Source organism: Loxodonta africana, unplaced genomic scaffold (assembly GCF_030014295.1).
Source record: "Loxodonta africana isolate mLoxAfr1 unplaced genomic scaffold, mLoxAfr1.hap2 scaffold_31, whole genome shotgun sequence".
Taxonomy (NCBI): domain Eukaryota; kingdom Metazoa; phylum Chordata; class Mammalia; order Proboscidea; family Elephantidae; genus Loxodonta; species Loxodonta africana.
Genome location: NW_026975029.1, coordinates 1,540,190 through 1,562,044, shown reverse-complemented (window position 1 = coordinate 1,562,044; position 21,855 = coordinate 1,540,190).

Genomic DNA, 21,855 nt, shown 5'->3' with positions numbered 1-21,855 from the left:
GCACTATTTAACTCTATTCTACTCTACACTATTCTGTTGTATTCTTTCTATTCTGTTCTGTTCTCTCCTATTCTGTTGTACTCTATTCTATTCTACCTTACCCAACCCTACTGCACCCCACCCAAGCCTACCCTACTTTAATCTATTTGATTCAATTCGATTCAGTTCAATGAGATTTGACAGGATTCGACGAGGTCCGAAGGCATTCGAAGGGATTCAAAGAGATTTGACGAGATTCCATGTGATTCGACGTGATTTAGCAGAATTCTATGAGATTTGATGTAATTTGAAGTTATTCGACGTGATATGATGCAATTCGCCATGATTCGATGATGTTCAACACATTTTGACGCGATACGAAGCGATTCTACCTGGTTTGATGCAAAACGAGGTGATTCGGTGTGATTCAACATGATTCGACTCTATTTGGGGATGGTCAGTGAGAGTCTCCTTGATTCAGCTTGATTAGGTGCCATTTTTCGACTGTATGCTGCTCCATTCCGCTCTATTCATCTCTATTTTCTCTATTCTGCTCTATTCGACTCTATTTGACCCTACTTTTTTCCACTCTATTCTGTTCTAATCTCTTCTATTCTACTCTACTCAATTCTACCCTCCTCTAATCTATACGTTTGGATTGGATTTGGCACATTTAGTGCGATTCGATGTGATTAAGCTTGAGTCGGCTCGATTCTGATCAATTTGACTCTATTCGGTTCAATTAGGCTCCATTCAGCTCGTTTTGGCTTGAATCACTTCAGTTCTACTCGATTCCACCTTATTCGGCCCTGTTCTGCTCTATTCGACTCTTTTCTACCCTTTTCATCTCTATTTGACTCCATTCTATTCATTCCACACCATTCTATTCTACTCTCTTCTGCTCTACCCTACCCTACACCACTCTAATTTACTCTAATCGATTTGACGCGATTCCTCTCATTTCGTCTCCATTCGGCTCTCATTTCGTCTCCATTCGGCTCTATTCAGCTCTATTCGACTCTATTATACTCCAGTCTACTCTGTTGTACTCTAGTCTACTCTTCTCTATGCTATTGTATTTTTTCTATTCTGTTCTGTTCTATTCTACCCTACCCTATGCTACCCAACTCTAATCAATTCTAATCCACTTGATAGGATTTGATTGAACCCATTTCGACGCGATTTGGCTCGATTTTGCTCTATTTGACTCTGTTCGAATCTATTCTACTCTACTCTATTCTCCTCTACTCTACTCTTTTCTAGTATGCTTTTCTGTATTCTTTCTGTATTGTTCTTTACTATTCTATTCTGTTCTACGCTATTCTACTCTACTCTATTCTATCCTACCCTACCATACCTGAACCTCCACTCCTCTAATCTATTCAATTCAATTCAGCGAATTTTGGTTCGATTCAGGTCGAATCGGTACGATTCGTGTCCATTCGACTCCATTTGCCTTGAATAGTGTCAATTCGGTTCCTTAGGCTCGATTCGGCTCCATTAAGCTCAATTCACTGGATTCGGCTCGATTTGGTTCAATTCAGCTAGATTTGGCCCTCTTCGGGCTTTTTGGCACTATTCGGCTCTATTCTGCTCTTTTCTACTCTATTTGACTCCATTCGATTCCATTGCACACCATTCTACTCAATTCTACACTATTCTACTCTACCCTACTCTAATTTACTGTAATTGATTCAATGGGATTCGACGCAATTTGTCTCGTTTCGTCTCCATTTGGCTCGATTCAACTCTATTCTACTCTACACTATTCTGCTCTGCTCTACCATTTTCTACTCTATTCTATTGTATTCTTTCTATTCTCTTCTACTGTGATCAATTCTATTGTACTCTATTCTATCCTAACCTACTCTAATCTATTCTGTTGGATTCCATTCCATGCATTTCGATGCGATTTAGCTCATATCAGCTCCATTGCACTCCATTCACTCCCCTTTGGCTCAAAAAGTTTCGATTCATCTCTAATCGGCTCCATTCGACTCTAGTCAGTTCTATTCGGCTCTAATAGGCTCCATTCAGTTCTATTAGACTCAACTCTATTATCTCTTTTCGACTCCATTCAACTCCATTCTACTCCATGCTACTCTACTGTTCCCTATTGCATTGTATTGTACTCTACCCTATTCTAGTCTATTCCAATCGATTGGATTTGATCTGAGTTGCATCGATGGGATTCAACGCAATTCGACGCGATACGGCACGATTCCGCGGTACTCGGTGCCATTCGTCTTGATTTCTATCGCTTCGGCTCTTTTTCGCTCTATTTGGCTGTATTTGTCTCTATTCGGCAATATTCGACTCTATTCTACTCTACTCGTCTATACTCTACTCTACTTGACTGTGTTCTATTCTTTCGGTTCGGTTCTGTTCTATCCTGTTCTCTTCTACTGCATTCTATTCTACCCTACCCTACCCTAACTTACCCTAATCTGTTCAATTCTATTGGACACACTTGAACACGATTTGGCCTGATTCGGGTCATATCGGCTCGATTCAGCTCCTTTCCACTCCATTAGCCTCGATTCGGTTCTACTCAGCTCTTTTCCTCTCTATTCGGCTCTTTTCGGCAGTATTTGACTCTATTTCACTCTAGTGTACTCTATTCTTTCTGTTCTGTTCTAGTCTACTCTATTCTATTCTACCCTACCCTAACCTTACCTGCCCTACACTAATCTATTTGATTCGATTCGACACATTTCCACGCGATTCGACATGATTCGTCTCGATTCATCTCGAATTTGGTCAATTCGGCTGTATTCAGCTCTTTTCAGCTCTATTCAACTCGATTTGAGTCTAATCTACTGTACTCGACTCTACTTAATTCTATTTTCTATTGTGTTCTGTTCTATTCTAACCTCTCCTACCCTACCCTCCTCTACTCTATTCGATTCGATTCAATGCATTTCGACACGATTCCATGTGATTAGGCTTGAATCGGCTTGATTTAGCTCTATTTGGCTTGAATCGGGTCAATTCGGCTCGATTCTGCTCCATTCAGCGTAATTAGGCTCGATCGAACCTTATTCAACCCTGTTTGGCTCTATTCAACTCTTTTCTACTTTATTCGTTTCTATTTGGTTCCATTCAACTCCATTTCACACCATTCTACTCTGTTCGACTCCATTCTACACTATTCTATCGTATCCTATTCTGTTCTACCCTACCCTAATCTGTTCTAATTGATTCGATTCATTGTGATTTGTCCCGTTTCCTCTCCATTCAACTCGATTCAGCTCAAATTGCATCTATTCATCTATATTCTGCACTACTCGACTCTGACTATTCTACTCTACTCAACTCTACTCCATTCTACTCCTTGTATTCTCTTCTCTTCTACTCTATGCTACTCTATTCTATTCTTCTGTGCCTTACCCTACCGAATCCCAGCCTAACCTATACTATTCTAATGGGTTCAATTTAATTTGATTCCATTCAATTTGACCTGATTTGACACAGTTCGACGGGATTCAGTGAGATTCCACGAGATTTGACGGGTTTTGGTAGAATTTGATGGAATTCGAAGAGATTTGATGCAGTAGGATGCGATTAGGTGTGATTTGGCTCGATTTAGCTCAGCTCATTTTGTTTGTCTCTATTTGGCTCGTTTCAGCTCCATTCAGCTCGAATGGGGTCGAATCGACTTGATTCGGCCCAATTCGTCTCCATTCGGCTTGATTTGGCCCTATTTGGCCCTATTCGGCGCTATTCAGCTCTATTCAACTCTTTTCTACTCTATTCATCTCTGTTCGACTCCATTAGACTCCATTCCACACCATTCTACACTATTCTATTCTACAGAACCCTACCCAACCCTACCCTGTCATATTGAGTCTGTTCTTTTCTATTCTGTTGTATTCTATTCTCGTTTTCTATTTTCTCTATTCCACCCTATGCTACTCTACCTTTTCTATTCTGTTGTATTCTATTCTCGTTTTCTATTTTCTCTATTCCACCCTATGCTACTCTACCACACCCTACATTAAATTAACCTCCCCTGACCTATACCATTCTATTCTATTTTTTTCTTTTTTGTCTGTTCCACCGTATGCTGCCCTACACTATGCTACCTCACCGTATCATACCCTACTATTTAGGGGTACTAAATAAGGGTACTAATTAAGGGTACTAGTTCGGCCAAGGGTACAACTTAAGGCAAGGGTACTAGTTCAGGCTACTAGTTAAGGTCAGGGTACTAGTTAAGGCAAAATTTCTAGTTGACTACCAGTTAAGGCAAGGGTACTAGTTAAGGCAAGAGTACTAGTTAAGACTACTAGTTAAGGTGAGGCTATTAGTTAAGATTCAGCTTGATTTGGCTCAAATTGCTTTAATTCAGCTCTTTTTGACTCGATTCAGCTCAGTTCAGCCTCAGTCAGCCCCATTCAGCTTGATTCGGCTCTTTTCTACTCTATATTTCTCTATTCAACTGCATTTGACTCCATTTTACTCCTTTCTACTCTATTCTGTTCTACCCTATCCTACTGTAATCGATGCTAATGGATTCGATTCGACGCGATTCGAAGCAATTCAATGCGATTCGTCTCGTTTTGTTTCCATTAGGCTCAATTCGGCTAGAATTGGCTCTATTCAGCTATATCCTGCACTATTTGACTCTATTCGACTCAATTCTACTCTACTCTTCTCTGCTCTACCCTACTGTACTATATTCTATTTTTCTATTCTGTACTGTTCTATTCTATTCTACCCTCCCCGCCCCCACCCTTCTCTAATCTATTTGATTCAATTCGATGCGACGCATTTCCACGCGATTCGACGCGATTAGACTTGAATCAGCTCGATTCGCTTCAAATCGGCTCGATTTGGCTCCATTTCACTCCATTCAGCTATATTTGGCTCGAACTGCATCGATTCTGCTGGATTCTGCTCTATTAGGCCTTATTTGGCCCTATTCTGCCTATTCAACTCTTTCCTACTCTATTCATCTCTATCCGTTTCTATTCGACTCCATTCTATTCCATTCCACACTATTCTCCTCTATTCTATCCTACCTTTCCCTATCATAATCTATTCTAATTGATTCCATTTGATTTGGCCCGATTTGAAGCGATTCAATGTGATTCGTCTCGTTTTGTCTCCATTCGGCTCAATTCGGCTATGTTCTGCACTATTTGACTCTATTCTACTCTACTGTATTCTATTCTGTTGTATTCTTTCTATTCTGTTCTGTTCTGTCCTATTCTGTTGTACTCTATTCTATTCTACCCTATCCAACCCTACTGCACCTCACCCAAACCTACCCTACTTTCATCTATTTGACTCAATTTGATTCAGTTCAATGTGATTTGACAGAATTTGACGGGATTCCAAGAGATCCGAAGGCATTCGAAGGGATTCGAAGAGATTTGACCAGATTCTATGCAATTCGATGTGATTCAGCAAAATTCTATGAGATTTGACGCAATTCAAAGTTATTTGACGTGATACGATGCGATTCGCTGTGATTCAACAACATTCAACGCGATATGAAGCGATTCGGCCTGGTTTGACGCAAAACGATGTGATTCGATGGTATTCGGCGATTCTGCTTGATTCAGCTCGATTAGTTGCGATTCAGCACTATGCGGCTCTTTTCAGCTGTATTCAGCTCTATTCGTCTCTATTCGGCCTATTTGGCTCTATTCGACTGTATTCGACCCTACTCTTTTCCACTCTATTCTATTCCTTCTATTCTGTTCTAATCTCTTTTATTCTACTCTATTCTACCCTCCCCTCCCCTTCTCTAATCTATACATTTCTATTGGATTTGATGCTTTTAAAGCGATTCGACGCGATTAAGCTTGAATCGGCTCGATTTGGATCGGTTTGGCTCTATTCGGCTCAATTAGGCTCCATTCAGCTCGTTTTGGCTTGAATCGCTTCGATTCTGCTCGATTCGGCCTTATTTGGGCCTATTCTGCTCTATTCGACTCTTTTCTACTCTATTCGTCTCTACTTGACTCCACTCTACTCCATTCTATTCATTCCACACCATTGTATGCTATGCTACTCTATTCTGCTCTACCTTAACCTACACCACTCTAATTTACTCTAATCGATTCGATGCAATTCCTCTCATTTCGGCTCTATTATACTCTAGTCTACTCTATTGTACTGTAGTCTACTCTTCTCTATTCTATTGCATGATTTCTATTCTGTTCTATTTCTATTCTGCCTTGCCGTGCTGTGCTGTTCCCTGCCATGCCGTGCCCTGCCGTCCCGTCCCCTCCGCTCCCCTCTCCTGCTCTGCCCTGCCCTGATTTTCAGCGCGAATTGGCATGAATCAATGCAATTTTACCCAATTTGATGCCATTTGGCGCGATTCGACTTGATTCAACTAGATTCTATTCTATTTTTCTAATCTCTCTGTTCCACCCTTTGCTACCCTACCCTACCCTGCCCTAATCTAGTCTTTTCTTTTCTATTCTATTCTCTGTATTCCACCCTATGCTACCCCACCATATGCTACCCTAGCATGTGCTACACCTACCCTACCCTATCCTACCCTACCATACCCTACCCAATGAGTCAAGTCTACTAGTCAGGGCTAATTTCACTCAGCATAATGCCTTCCAGATTTGTCCATGTTATGAAATGTTTCACAGATTCATCACTGTTCATTATCAATGCATAATGTCCCATTGCATGACTATGCCATAATTTATTCACCCATTCATCTGTTGATGGGTACCTCAGTTGCTTCCATCTGTTTGCTATTGTAAAGAGTTTCAGTGAACATGGGTATGCATATATCTGTTCGCGTAAAGGCTCTTATTTCTCTAGGATATATTCCAAGAAGTGGGATTGCTGGATCATATGGTATTTCTATTTCTAGCGTTTTTAAGGAAGTGCCAAATCAATTTCCAAAGTGGTTGTACCATTTTACTTTCCCACCAGAAGTGTATAAGTGTTCCAATATCTCCACAGCCTCTCCAACATTTACTGTTTTGTGTCTTTTGGATTAAACCACTATTGTTGGAGTGAGATGAAATCTCATTGTAGTTTTGATTTGCATTTCTCTAGTGACTAATGATCTTGAGCATTTCCTCATGTATCTGTTAGTTACCCTTCTTTAGTGAAGTTTCTGTTCATACCTTTTACCCATTTTTTAAATTAGGTTATTTGTCTTTTTGTAGTTGAGTTTCTGCAGTGTCACGTAGATTTTAGAGCTCAGGCACTGATCAGAAATTTCATAGCTAAAAACTTTTTCCCAGTCTGTAGGTAATCTTTTTACTCTTTTGATGACGTCTTTGAATGAGCATAGGTGTTTGATTTTTAGGAGCTCCCAGTTATCTAGTTTTTCATCTGCATTTTTAGTAATGTTTTGTATACTGTTTATGCCATGTATTAGGGGTCTTAACGTTGTCCTTTTTTTTCTTCCAGTGGGATGCAGACCCCAAATTCTCATAAAAAGACCAGACGTAACAGTCTGACTGAGACTAAAAGGACCCCAGTGGTCATGGCCCCCAGATCTTCTCTTGGCCCAGGACAGGAACCATTCCCAAAGCCAACTCTTCAGACAGGGATTGCACTGGACAATGGGATGGAGAGGGATGCTGGAGAGGAGTGAGCTTCTTGGATCTGGTGGACATCGGAGACTATGTTGACATCTCCTGCCTGGAGGGGAGATGAGAGGGTGGAGAGGGTTAGAAGCTGGAGAAATAGACACAAAAAGAGAGAGTGGATGGAGGGAACACGCTGTCTCATTAGCGGGAGACAAATTGGCAGTAGGTAGCAAGGTGTATATAAGTTTTTGTATGAGAGACTGACTTGATTTGTAAACTTTCACTTAAAGAACAATAAAAATTAAAAAAAAAGATTGAAAAAAAGTCTGTGAGTCATCATCAAGATACTCCATTCATCTCACCCTTTCAGGAGCAAGGAAGAATGAAGAAAACTAAAAATACAAGGGAAAGATTAGTCCAAAGAACTAATGGACCACATCTACCATGGCCTCCACCAGACTTAGTGCAGTAAAACTACTTGGTGCCTGGCTACCACCACTGGCTGCTCTGATAGGGATCACAATAGAGAGTTTTGGACACTCCTGAAGAAAAATGTAGAAAAATATTCTAACTCACAAAAAATACCAGACTTACTGGCCTGGCAGATTGCAGAAACCCCGAGTGTATGGCCCCCAGGCACCCATTTAGCTCAGTAAAGAAGTCACTCCTGAGGTTCACCCTTCACCCAAAGATTAGACAGACCCACGAAACAAAATGAGACTAAAGGGGCACAACAGCCAAGGGGCAAGGACTGGAAGGCAGGAGGCTGCAGGAAAGGCAGCAATAGGGATCCCAAGCTTGAGATGGGACAGTGTTGACATGTTGTGGTGTTGGTAACCAATGTCATAAAACAATATATGTATTAGCTGTTTAATGAGAAGCTAGATTGTTCTGTAAACCTTCATCTAAAGTACAATAAAAAACAAAGGTGGAAACAATCCAAGTGTCTATCAAAAGATATTGAATATGCAATATGTGACATAAAGATACGTGTGATATGTTGCAGCCATAAAGAGCGACGATGTTCTATTATTTGTAATAAATTGATGGACTTTGAATAGATTCTTCTGAGTGAAATAACTGAAATCCCAAGAACAATTACTGCATGATCCCACTTATATGAAAATCTACTGTAAGCAAAATACGCTGTAGATTAAAGCTCCTAACCAAATGAAAAGGAACCTACGAAATATTGTATTTAAACTAGGTGATATTTTACTATACAAAGGCAAGCCAACCACCATTCTGCCAACAAAAGAGCACATAAAAACTATAAAACGGAGTCGTCATGTTGGAAATAACATACACAGCAGGCTGGTTAGGCTACAAGTAATCCATCTGTACTACAGAGAAGCAGTCACTGGATCATTCCAGAAAGAGGTGGCAGTATATTTTTGGGCAGTAGAATCCACTAAAAGGAAGGAGACTCAACATAAGGTGCAGCAATCCTTGGGTGGGTACAAGTGAGGTAGGAGGCCTGTGTGGAGTCAACTGGGGTCCATAATGGTCACCTGATACCCTATGGTGTGTTTGTAGCTGCACATTAAAAAAATAATCATGGGGGAAAATAAAGAAGGTCAGGTCACCCTATCAGAAAAACAGAACGCTAACATGAGCTTCCCAGTGCCAGCAGCATCCTAATGGCTTCAGAAAAGAAAGGAGTCAGGAAAGTAAGAGTCATTTCTATTCACGGGTGGGCTTCCCCATGCTCTCTAGATCCACCCTCCCCACCCTCTCTCGGGGCCAGTGCTTCCCCCTGCCCTCCCTTGTCACTTATCTGACCCTAACCCTTGTTTTACTTCTTCCACTCCCACTGAACTGGCACCAAGCCTACCAGAGAAAGTGGAGATCAGCACCAAGAGATGAGACACACCACAGAAAGTGAATACATTCTCTCCTTGGGGTACTAAGGCCTCCTGTGACAGAAGAGACAAGGGGTGTGGCTGGGAAGCCCTACTACAAGAGGGATCTGGCATATTCTTCCAGATTGTTCAAGGAACACACACCCAGTTCCTCATGTCCCTTACCTGTCAGTTCCCCTGAGCCACCAGAGTGAGGCCCAGCCCCACATACCTGCTCAGATTTCACTGAGACCTTCACCTGGATCTCAGGTCTCCCAGCACAGGAGCACATCAGAAGGTTCACACTGCCCACAGCCACGGTTGGAGAAATTCTGGCTGTGAGGGTCTGTATCTGGCTGTTTTTCAGCCAACTGAGGTGCCCTCAACTCAGGGTTCTTGGGGCCCTCTCTTCCCAGGCCCAGGTACTAACATTACATTTTCCTACCTCCTGGTTACTGGTGCTCTCTGACTCTAGAAAGGCTCCCCAGCTCTGAGGGGCAGCCTTTTGGTGGGACTCCCAAGCCAGGCTTGCCACAGGTGCACCTTTCTTACCAAAGTGACCTCTTTCATTTTTACAACTTTAAGGGAGTCTTTTGCAGCAGATCTGCCCAGCACAACACGTCCTTTGATGTCCTGATTGCTGCTTCCTTGGTTACTGAATGTTGATTAAAGGGACACGAAATCCTTGACAACTTCAAATATGTCTCTATTTCCTTTGTTAGTCCAGCGTGACAATTTTCATTTTCTTTATGTACAGGTGTGATTCACATTGAAGCTGTGATCTTTGAACTTCATCAGGTAGTTCTTAAAGTTTTCTTCATTTTCAGCATGCGAGTTTGTGTCGTCTTCATATCCCAGGTTGTAAATGACACTCCTGCAATCCTGATATCCCATTCTTCTTCATATACTCTGGCTTGTCAGATTATTTGTTAAACATAGAGATTGAAAAATTACGATGAAAGGATACAATATTGCTACACCTTTTTTCCAGGAACACATGGAAGGGCCTACATCCCCCAAATGCCCCACTCACAATCTCTGATAAAGTACCCCAATGATGTCTAAGTGTTCTTGCATTCTAATGACACATAGGCACATACACAGATACACACACACTGACAAGTGTTGTAAATATTTATCAATTCACTCTCCACTGGGAATGCTGCAAGCCTTGATTTGTAAAGGATGGCAATTTACCTGATACAAATAATCCCACCACGGCCCATTTCAAGGTGCCAGCCTGATGTCATTTGTCCACAATTGGGCACATATATGCTCCATCTACTATCCCAAGTTAACAGGAACTGATTCCAGCATAACTGATCCACTTTCTTATGAGTATGTACACACTCCACCTGCACCATGAGAAGAACCCTTAACTCCCACCCCTAATATGTAAACCAAATATCGCTATATACTTTCAGAACACACAACTCACAACTCCTGAACAAACACATACAAATACTACCCATACCCTGAATATATATATATAAAAAGAAATACATACCACCTTTTACTGCCTAGAGTTTTACTGAAAATCTATGGTGAATATTCACAGCCATTCCTACAACTATATATGTGCTCTCCACACTTGCTGAACAGGCACTTGTACAACCAAGAGTACCCATATATACTCAGTGACCACTGTACACACAGTCAAACTATCTATCACCACCAAGGTCAAAATGCCACCCTAATACAGACCGACACAAAATTCCACATCTCTAAAACACATATAATACACAATTCCCAAAATGCATGCACAATTTATATAAACCCTCTCAGTTTCCAAATATACATACTTAACCTCCTACATCCTCCAGAATAAACACCCTAGAAAACCAATGAAACCAAATACAAACACAGCCACATACAATCTATATTATAAATATATATAAATACACCACACAAACACAGAAAATGCACATACAAATGATACCACCAAATTCTGCAATAATTAGACCAGAATAGGCACAAAGAGGAACTCTGACTGCTTTCATACAGACAAAACCCACATACACTCACCCAAAACTCAACCATGGGTGCACACCCCACACATTCAGAGATGCAGATAAAACTCTAAAACACCGCCAATCCTAGCACTCTAGCTATTATACACACACAACCTACACCCCTACATGCCCAGGTGTGCACACATACCAGACGCCACACATATGCACACACACAGACACAAATATCCCTAATTCCTCAAAGTACACATGACCCAAAACACTATAGCACATCTCTAGAACATAGCCTCACTTTCCCAACATCCACATATGCCCAAACACACATAGACATACCCTAACATTCTCCAAAGAAATACAGGTAGAATACTCCAAGAATAATTCACGCATCCACTCATGACTTACACACACCAGTATATACTCCCCACGCACAATGAAATAGCTCTTACACATCCTATAGAAATACACTGAAACCCCATTCCAGGTCCCATATCCCACGTTTCTCAAAATCTCACACATAACCATATCAACATGCCTCTAGTATATGTAAATACAATTCCCCACTCTCTGTGCAAATACAGAACCCCAACTTTTCGTCATATACACCCATCCTCGTTTCCCAGAAAATACCATACTCCCTACTGAAAAATATTACACATAGCCCTAGAAAATAGTGATCTAAACTGCCATGCCCCTTCATGAAACACACAAACTCATTACATATACAGCTGTCCTCATACCCCAATTATAGCCTAAAGTATCCAGGATACTAAACCTATGCTAAAATATGACCCTGTATCTTCCAGTACTAATGTAACCTCACAATGCCTGCCTATACATAATCCAACAATTCAAAATACTCAAACAGAAATCAATCCCCAATTTTCCAGAATACAGAATCATAGAAACCCCAGAATAAACATGGAAGGATGCATATGCAACTCCAGAAAAGCACCCAAAGCAACACAACCATACGACATGCCCTGAGTACACGCCAGTGACTCTCCCTCATTCCCCAAATATAGAAAAAGAACTGGTCCTACACCCAAACTAATATACACAGGTACACTCCCTCAAATGCCCCAAAGGAAAGCAGAGAAACCCATTCCAAACCTGCTATTATGTACACGCAAAGACCCAAAACTCATGGCAGAAGAGCCAGACCTAAAGTGTTCCCCTGAGCCACAATTTGTAAACAGCTCACCTCCAAGTCTTCGAGTGCACATGCTTATATCTCATGTCCTGCACACTCCCACAAAAACACACTCATATTGAACCCCAAATATTCATGTAGACACCACCAATCCACACACTTAATACAAATACAAACTTCCCGAGAACCCATTCAACATATACACAACCTCCAAACTGTGAATTCATATAAACACATTTCTAACAGAGCCCGTATATGGGAGTAAAGCATAGTAGCAAAATTACTAAGGATGAGTTTGAGCAGCCTTTACCTTTGTTTGTAAGAGAATTGACAGGAGAAAGTGGAAGAGCAGTACGCTGTTGTCTGCAGGGTCTGAGGTCTTGCCCTCGACAGCCCAGCCCAGCCACTAGACCTACCCTTAGGGACCCTGCCATTCCCTGCTCATGCCTGCATGTCTCCCTGAAGAGGACCTTCCGCAACTGTTGCCTGAGGCCTTTAGAGTGCAGAAGTTCCTGTCCCAGGAGAGGGTGTGCATGTGTGACCTCCTAAAGCAAGGCGGGAATGGGATCACCTGAGTCCTGCTGGTGCATTAGCTAAGTGCTAGGCCTGCTAACCAAAAGGTCACCAGTTTGAATCCACCAGCCATTACTTGGAAACCCTGTGGGGTCGTTCTACCCTGTCCTATACGGTAGCTATGAGTTGCTATCGACTGTAAGGCAATTGGTTTATGGAGAGCAGTGCAGGAGCAGAATACAGAGCATCTGGGGCTCATTCTGAGGCTTCTTGGAAAGCAGGCTACATCTCCTCACCCGGAAGCTCCACGTTAGCCCTTCCGCCAAAGGAGCATGTTTGAAGCCACCACTCATGATTTGTAAAAATTGTGGTCATTGCTGTTTTGTGCCATGGAGTCGATCCCCCCTCACAGAGACCCTATAGGGCAGAGTAGAACTGCCGATTGGGGTTTCCTAGGCTGTAATCTTTATGGGAGCAGATTCCCTGCTCTTTCTTCTCTAAAGCCAGAGCCTCAGTTGCTGGGTATTTGGTTAGCAGCCCAGCGCTTAACCTTGCACCATCAGGGCTCCTTACCTAAGCATACCCTTTGCCATGTAGTCCATTCCGCTTTACAGCAATCCTATAGGACAGAGTAGAACTGACCCATAGGGTTTCCAAGCAGTGGACAATGGATTTGAACTGCCAAATTTGGGTTAGTAGTCAGGCTCTTAATCACTTGGCACCGCTTAAAATACAGTATCCTCGAATTGGGAATAGTGCTCTTACACATTTAGATACACTTTGGACCACATTCGTTTCTTCTTCTGAATGGACTTTCAAAAAATACTGTTTCTTTTTCCTATTCACTTTGAAAGTTCTTTTACACAACGGCACGGCCAAAGAATTTTAGACCTGGGAAACACTGTAAGATATGCTTTCTTCTGACTCCATTCTTAGGTTTTTCCTACTGTATTTATTGTCACACAGTATTTTTCATGCTGCATTTATTTAATACATAGACATTTCACAATAAATATTGATGTACCAAGGTTTTGTCTGAAATGTACTTGTTACCTTGACTAAGACAGTTGAGGGGCAGGTCCCAGAAAGTAGCCCCTGGCCTCGCCTAGGTCCTTGCTCCTCACAAGCTGAATGGCTTAAGATGCATCCTTAGCATATACAAGTCGGATAATAAAATTTATGGAACTTTTATTCTAAAATAAATATTTATGGAGTGAAAACAACTCCATTTACAATAGCATCTAAGAGAATAAAATATATAGGAATAAACGTACCCAGAGATGTAAAAGGCTTCTACAGTGAAATTATAAAATACAGCTGAAAGATACTAAAGAAGGCCTAAATAGATGGAAAGACATTCTGTGCTCATGGATTGGAAGACTTAATATACTCAAGATGTCAGTACTACACAAAGTGATCTACAGAGAGAACAAAACCCTAATCAAAATTCCTACACCATTCGTTACAGAAATGGAAAAAAAAATCCTCATTTTTCTATTTAAAGACAAGAGACCCCGGATGGCGAAAGCAATTTTGAAAAAGAATGAAGTAGCAGACCTCACATTTTCTGACTTCCAAACATATTACAAAACTACAGTAGATCAAAGCAGCCTGGTACTGGTTAAATGACAGACACACAGACCAAGGCAACAGAATTGAAAACCCAGAAATAAATCCAAACCTCTATGGTCAACTGATTTTCAGCAAGTGAGCCAAATCCATTTAAAGGAAAAAGAGTAGTCTCTTCAACAAATGGTGCTGGCTAAACTGGATTTCCCCAAGCAGATAAATAAAACAAGAACCATACCTCACACCATACACAAAAATTAAATCAATATGGATCAAAGACCTCAATTTAAGCCTAAAACCATACAGTTCTTGGAAGAAAATATAGGAGTAAACCTTTTTGGACCAAACTAATTTTCAATGATAGATTAGCAAACACAATAATGAATGCACAAGCATCAGATAATATGTAAGTGGGACCTCATAAAAAGTTAAATACTTATGCTCATCAAAAGACAATAAAAATAGAGAAGAGACAGCCTACAGGCTGGGAAAAATTATTTGGGAAGGATATAAGTGACTGGAGTCTAATATCTAAAATATATAGCAAACTTCTACAACTTAATAACAAAAAGACAAATAACCATATAAAAACTGGCTGAAGAACATGAAAAGACATTTCACCAAAGGGAATATTCAAATGGCCAACAGACACGTGAGAAGGTGCTCAACTTCATTAGCCATCAGGGAAATGCAAATCAAAACCACAATGAGATACCATTTCACTCCCACTAGGATGACTAAGATAAAAAAAAAACACTAAAAAAAATGGAAAATAACAAGTGTTGGAGGTGTCATGGGGAAATCTGAACCCCTCGTCCGTTGCTGGTGAAAATGCAAAATGATACAGCCATTTTGCAAAACAGCCTACTGGTTCCTCAAAAAACTGGAAGTGGAGCTGCTATATGACCCAGCAATTCCACTGCAGGTATATGCCTTAGGAATCTGGTAGAAGTGACACAAACAGACATAAGGATACCTTTTTCATCGCAGCACTATTCACAGTAGCAAAACGATGGAAGAACCTAAGTGCCCATCAATCGATTAATGGATAAGTAAACTGTCATACATTCGTACAAGGAAATACTACTCAGTAATCCAGGAGTTCCCGAAACACCTTGGAACATGAAGGAACCTGGAGGACATTACCTTGAGTGAAATAAGTCAGTCACAAAAAACAAATATTGTATGTTATTACTTTTTTGAAATGATATGAACAAATAAAAATATATAGAAAATAATGTTCATTAGTGTTACCAGAGATGGGGTGGGAGGAAATGAAAATTCACTCACTAGATAGTAAACACTTGTTATTTCTGGTGATGGAAAAAGTAACACCAAATGAGAGTGAAATGTATACAGCTTGATGAAGGCAAACCATGTCAGTAAAATGTACACAAGGAAAAAGAACTTGTTGGTGATAGCATGTAACACACAATTTTGAAAGATAAGCAAAAACAACCAAAAAATATATATGTGAGTATATATATATATATATATGCATGTAGGCATATATGTGTATAAGTATATAAAAAAAAAAAGTATATATAAGTATACATAAGTGTGTATATAGGTGTAAACATGCACGCATATTAATATATATAATAAATCACATAGAGGAAATAGTAATAAATATTTCTTAGATATAATCAAACACCTCACGGAATTGTTTTTCTGGATTTGAAGTGTTAGGACCAGGGTCTCGCGGAACATCTTCGTCCAATGGCATGACATAGTTCATAAAGTTATATTTTACCTCTTAGTTTGCTGAATAGTGTCTGGGATTTCAAAAGCTTGATAGCGGCCTTCTAAGTTACAACTATTGGTCTCTACTACTTGTCTGCAGCAAAACAGAATGTAGGAAGCCAAAGACTTAAAGAAACTTGTCTACAAGACAAATAGTCTACAGAAACCACGGCCTCATCTGCCCTGAGACCAGAAAAACTAGCTAGTGCCCAGCTATCACTACCATTCCTTGTGATTAGGGCCACAATAGATGGATTATGACAGAATGGGAGAAAAATGTAAAACAAAATCTCAAATTCATTAAAAAAAAAAAAAACAAGTTTACTGGACTAGTTCAGATTTGAGGACTCCCCAAAATCACTGCCCTGAAATACTCTTCAAATTTTGAACTGAATCAAACCCCTGAGGTCACCTTGTACCTGAATAACAGACTGGCTCCCAAAATAATTAACATCACCTGTAAACACTGTGCTCCTTAAAAATCACCTATATGGGACCAAACGGTCAACAATTTAAACAAAGATGAGAATGTCAGAGTCAGGGAAACGAGATTATAGGAAACAGAAAAACCAGAATGTAAATAAGGACAATGTTCAAGAATTGAGAAGAATGTAACCAATGTCACCGAACAAATTGTGGAGAAATTGTTGAATGGGAACCTAAAACACAGTAAAATATTATTTTTTAAAAAGTAACACGCTTAGAACAGACGGCGGTGGTGCTTGCACAACATGATGAACACAGTGTCACTGAATTGTGCATGTGAAGAAGGTGGGAATCACACGTGTGTTGTTACATATATATTGACCACAATAAAAAGAAAATTTAAAATATTTATGGAATCAAATAAAGCTCCAGGATTCGTTATACTTTCTGATATATAAGACCTAAGCAAATACACTCCCATTTAAGAAATGCACGCTTAGTCCAAATCCAAAGATTGCTGCTTAAGAGGCCGTTCCTAAAATGAGAAATAAACTCGATTGACATGTGAACCCTCTCAAGCTTGCTCTTTGTAAAACCCCTGATTCCAGACTTAACCTCCCAGCCTTCCTACCAGACAGGGCAGACAGCTGTGCTGCCTCTAAAAAGGAAGAAATCCGTCACCCAAGGGTCAGTTTTGCCTCAGGCAGCCCTGCTGTTCATTCAAACATCCCAGGCTGCCTTGCAATAAGAAATGTTTGATTTTCACATCACCTGCCTTTGCCACTTCCTACTACATTGTATTTGCATTTTTACATGCACTATATCATTCTCTCAGTGTCCCCTGGCTCTACAAATCTTCTAGGAATGAATGTAAGAGATCTCCTAAGGAAAAGGTCCTCAATATATGTACTTCAGTTTACTTTTTCTTCTGTGTTGTGATTAGGAATACATGGCAGCCCGTGTTATTTCCTTAATGCCTACACACTAGATAATGTGGGAACAACATTTGGTTGCCAAGACAAAGGTGCCGGGAGAAGAGCTGTCACTGAAGAAGCTATCTGGAACTGTCTGATTTTGAAATAATTATGTACAATTATTGAATTACATTCATTGTCAGAAATACAAACTTAAACACAAATATAAAATAAAATAACCTGAGAAGCAACAAGAACCTACTTTTGGTCATGGAACTAGAGGCTGCTGGCCTTCCTTTGAGGCCGTGGAGCTTATCCGGAAAGAGGATCATGAGTAAGGCTGGTCATGCTGGAGCTCCCAGAGCTTTCAGTAGTGGACAGGAATTTTGGGACACAAGGACTGCTTCCTAAACAATGATGCATACTGTTGTAGGTGAAAACATCACAAGGTTTAGTGAGAGCAAAAAGAAAGTTTTTTTCGGCATACATTCAAAGAGGCAAAAGTTGAAAAGCAGCCAAGCATGCTGGCAGAGCCATGTCTGCCCAAGTCCAAGGAAATATTACAGAATAAGCAAGAATGGGAAAATGGACAAGCATGCTGCCACAGCCATGCCTATCTGAGTCCAAAGAACATTACGAAGTCGTCTGTATATATTAACACTACCACATGGGCAAAACCATTGAAAGCTTCACCTGTTCACAGGTTGGCTAGAAATTGTGATCCTACATTGCGAACTGTCTCTCTCAACAATCATTGGTACGGGTTTCAGTATTGACAGTTAGGCAGGTCTTCAATGGTCCAACAAATTTCTATCCACTAAATGTAACAGAAAAAGATAAGAGTGGAAAGTCTTTTCTGTTCTGGCTTTTCCAAAAGGCTCCCTAAAAGATATTTTCCAAGATTATCTTAGCTATTGTCTTCATGCCTCGGGGCACAGTTGATGTGTCCTTGAGAGTCCTTGCAAGCCCTTGTGAGCCCAGCTTCAGCTGGGTCACCTTTTCTGTACTCAAGGAGAGGGAATAATGACTCCAATATTATTTCCTAAATCAATACACGCACTGTGTGCATACACACTCGAAACACAATGGAACTTCTGAGACAATCCTAATTTCAAACACTGAGTTTCCTTGTTGTCATATGTACCCCAGCCTTCATTAGACAACGTTTCCCAAATTTTGTTCATGAAGTATTGGTGCCCTTGTAATAATGCAAGAACCTACCACCTTGAGTAAGGAGCAGGGTGAGTTTAGGGGCACAAAAGTAGATACGTTGATAAGAAGTCTAGAGTACAGCCTTTGTGCTGTCGATAAGAGAAAGAACCCACAAATGGCCCTAAGAGGTTCATACCACTTGTGTTGGCAATGTAATTTGAAGGAAACAGACGGTAGTTTTTTTTTTTTTTTTTTTTTGTAGCATTTTGCCTGTCAGGTCCCCTTCAGGAATGTCTCCTCATCCCAACATGCCCTCCGCCCCTCCCCCACCGTAGAATTTCTTGAGTCCTACATTCTACTCCTGTCTAGATTGAAACTTCTCCCTCCTTTCCTTGGATCTCTGAACATCTGTTGGAGCCAGATCATACTGAGTCCAGGACGTGGCGACTTCACATGCTGAAGCTTGCCAGACAGCTGTGGTCAGTGACCAAGCCTGTGGAGATGACTTCAGCAGGAGATAAGTTGGTGGGGAGGTGGTGTGTTGTGTTATCAGACCCCTGCCACCCCCTCAACCTTTGGAAATTCAAATTTGACACTTCCCTTGGGGACAAGCTCTCTGAGCAGAAGTAAGGAGTAAACTCTTGATACCACCAAGGACATCCCACCAGGGGAGAATGAAGAGGCAGATGGGAAAAATGAAACAGGATGTTGGCAAAAAAGGAAAGGGGTTTTATACCATGCATCATGAAAAGAAACACTAAGTAGCAGATGGGGAAACCACTCTTTTGAAGGCTCAGTCCTTCAAGAAAGTCTGGAGGATGTCTTTCACTTTAGAAGGTCCATTCCCTGCTATTGAGCTTGCTGGGGGCATTTCAGACAGAGTGGATGTCAACCCTGTTCCATGTGTTGGAAAGAGCATATGAGGATGGCAGGGTGTCTGTCAGGAATTCCTGAGACAGGCTCTGAGAGTCAGTGACACCTTGGGTCTCTTACTTCTGGGTACTCAGAGGCCTGGGGGTCTGGTTGAACTGCTCACAAGTTCTCTACTGGGAAACTTCTCAACTGGAGGGAAGGAACATAAAATTCACTGCAGGGACTTTTCCAATATTTACCATTTCCTCGTTCCATACTGCCACTCATCACTTGAGATTCATTGCGCTGATTCCCAGTGACCAGGCAGGGAATTCGGATGACCTAACACCTGGTTGCCTTTCCTCCACCTCCATTTGCACTTTTCCTTTGTCACAACAGCAACTCCAGTGCTGGAACCGAATATGACCATGAATCCTGGTGCCTCCACGTCTCCTTTCACTGCACTGCCCTTTCCCCAGCCCACTCTTGCACCCCCACACCAAACACCCTGGGAGCAGGACCCACTAACCATTACGACTTTATCATGCTCTCACCCTGCACTGCATGTCACTGTTCCAGTGTTCCTATTCCCTGTTGACTGTGCTTTTCTAAAGGCAGAAAGAGTGTCCTTGTCTTCACTTGGACTAGGATATTAACACAAAACAACAATAATATTTGTATCTGCTATCATTTGCTGAATATTTCATGCAAGATTTTTCTCAGTGATTGTTAAAGATACAGTTAAATGTCAAAATTATCCCATGATTTAGAGACCATTCCCGTTGTACATATGGGGAACAACTCATCCAAGGTCACGAGTCAGTAAGAGGAACCCAGGTTGGTTCCAAAAGAAAAAAAAGCCGGTGTTGTTGGGTTAATTCTGACTCATGGTGATCCCAAGCATTTCACAACAGTGTTCCATGGGGTATTTAGTGATTGAGTTTCTTAAGGAGATCACCAGGCATTTGTTTCAGGAAACCTCTGTGTAGGCTCAAACTACCAACCTTTCGATCACTAGCCGGATCCTTATTCCTTTGTGCCGGGGACTTCCCATGGTTTCAAATTGTATAGTCTTTTACTGTTACAAATAAGGCATTGACGCAGTTAAAAAAAAAAAAAGAATTCTTTCCGTTACAATTAATCTCCTCTGAAGTGTAATTTGCATGCAATGGAACTTGCCCATTTCAATTTATAATTTAAATACCATCGTGTAACCATCATCCAACCAACATTTAGAGCATGGATTCTGCATCACCTCACTGTTGTCTTTCAGGTACTTAGTGAGGAATAGCTTTAGGCTCTGCTGATTTTGGCAGTCACCATTCGGAGGCCACAAGGTAGAGCTGGTGAGAAGCCCCTGAGGACTTCTTATATTTTTGAACAGGAAGAGGATTGACATCTGTCTCTGTGATGAGACCTCTTTACCCATGGTCTCATTAAATGGCTGTGTGGGGAGTTCTTATTATAAAAAGACACTTCCACACTATTGATGAGCACTGTGATGTTGGGAAAGTAGCTTCATTCAGAGAACATGCTGGCCCTGCCCATCTCCCAAAACTGTGATGCTATGGACTCTGCTACCTTGACCCTCCTTGTGCCCTTGATGGCAGCCAGGGCACAGCCAAGCATGCTTCACTTTTCTCCATCATAGGAGGACTTGATTCTTCAGGGTACATTCTCTCTCCAACCCATAACATAGATTTCACAAAAATGAGCCCCAGATCTCCCAGCTCTGTTCATCACCAGCCCTTCTGGCAATCTCCTTCATGCAAACCTGATGTGGAATTTTCAGTCCTGGGTCAAGATGCTGAGAATCTCCTATTACTCTCTCCTAATTCCCAGAATTCATGTCTTACCACTTACAAATTCAGTAAAACAGAGAAAAACAAACACGCAAGAACTCAAGAATATCTACCAAGTCTGTATAACATAAATATTGCAAACACACAGGGCTCTGAATATACAAAACAATTTTAGAAAAGAAAAAGAAAGTATGGGGCTCACACTTCAAGATTTAAAGTATCACTACAAACACACAGTAAACAAAACAGTTTTGTACTGGCATTAGGATAGACATAGAGACTAAAGGAATAGGGTGCCCAGAAATGAATTCATACATCTTTGCCGAATTTGTTTCAACAATGATGCAAGCCCATTCCATGGGAAAAGAATAGTCCCTTCAACAAATGATGCTGGGACAACTGGATCTCCACATGGAAAAGTATGAAG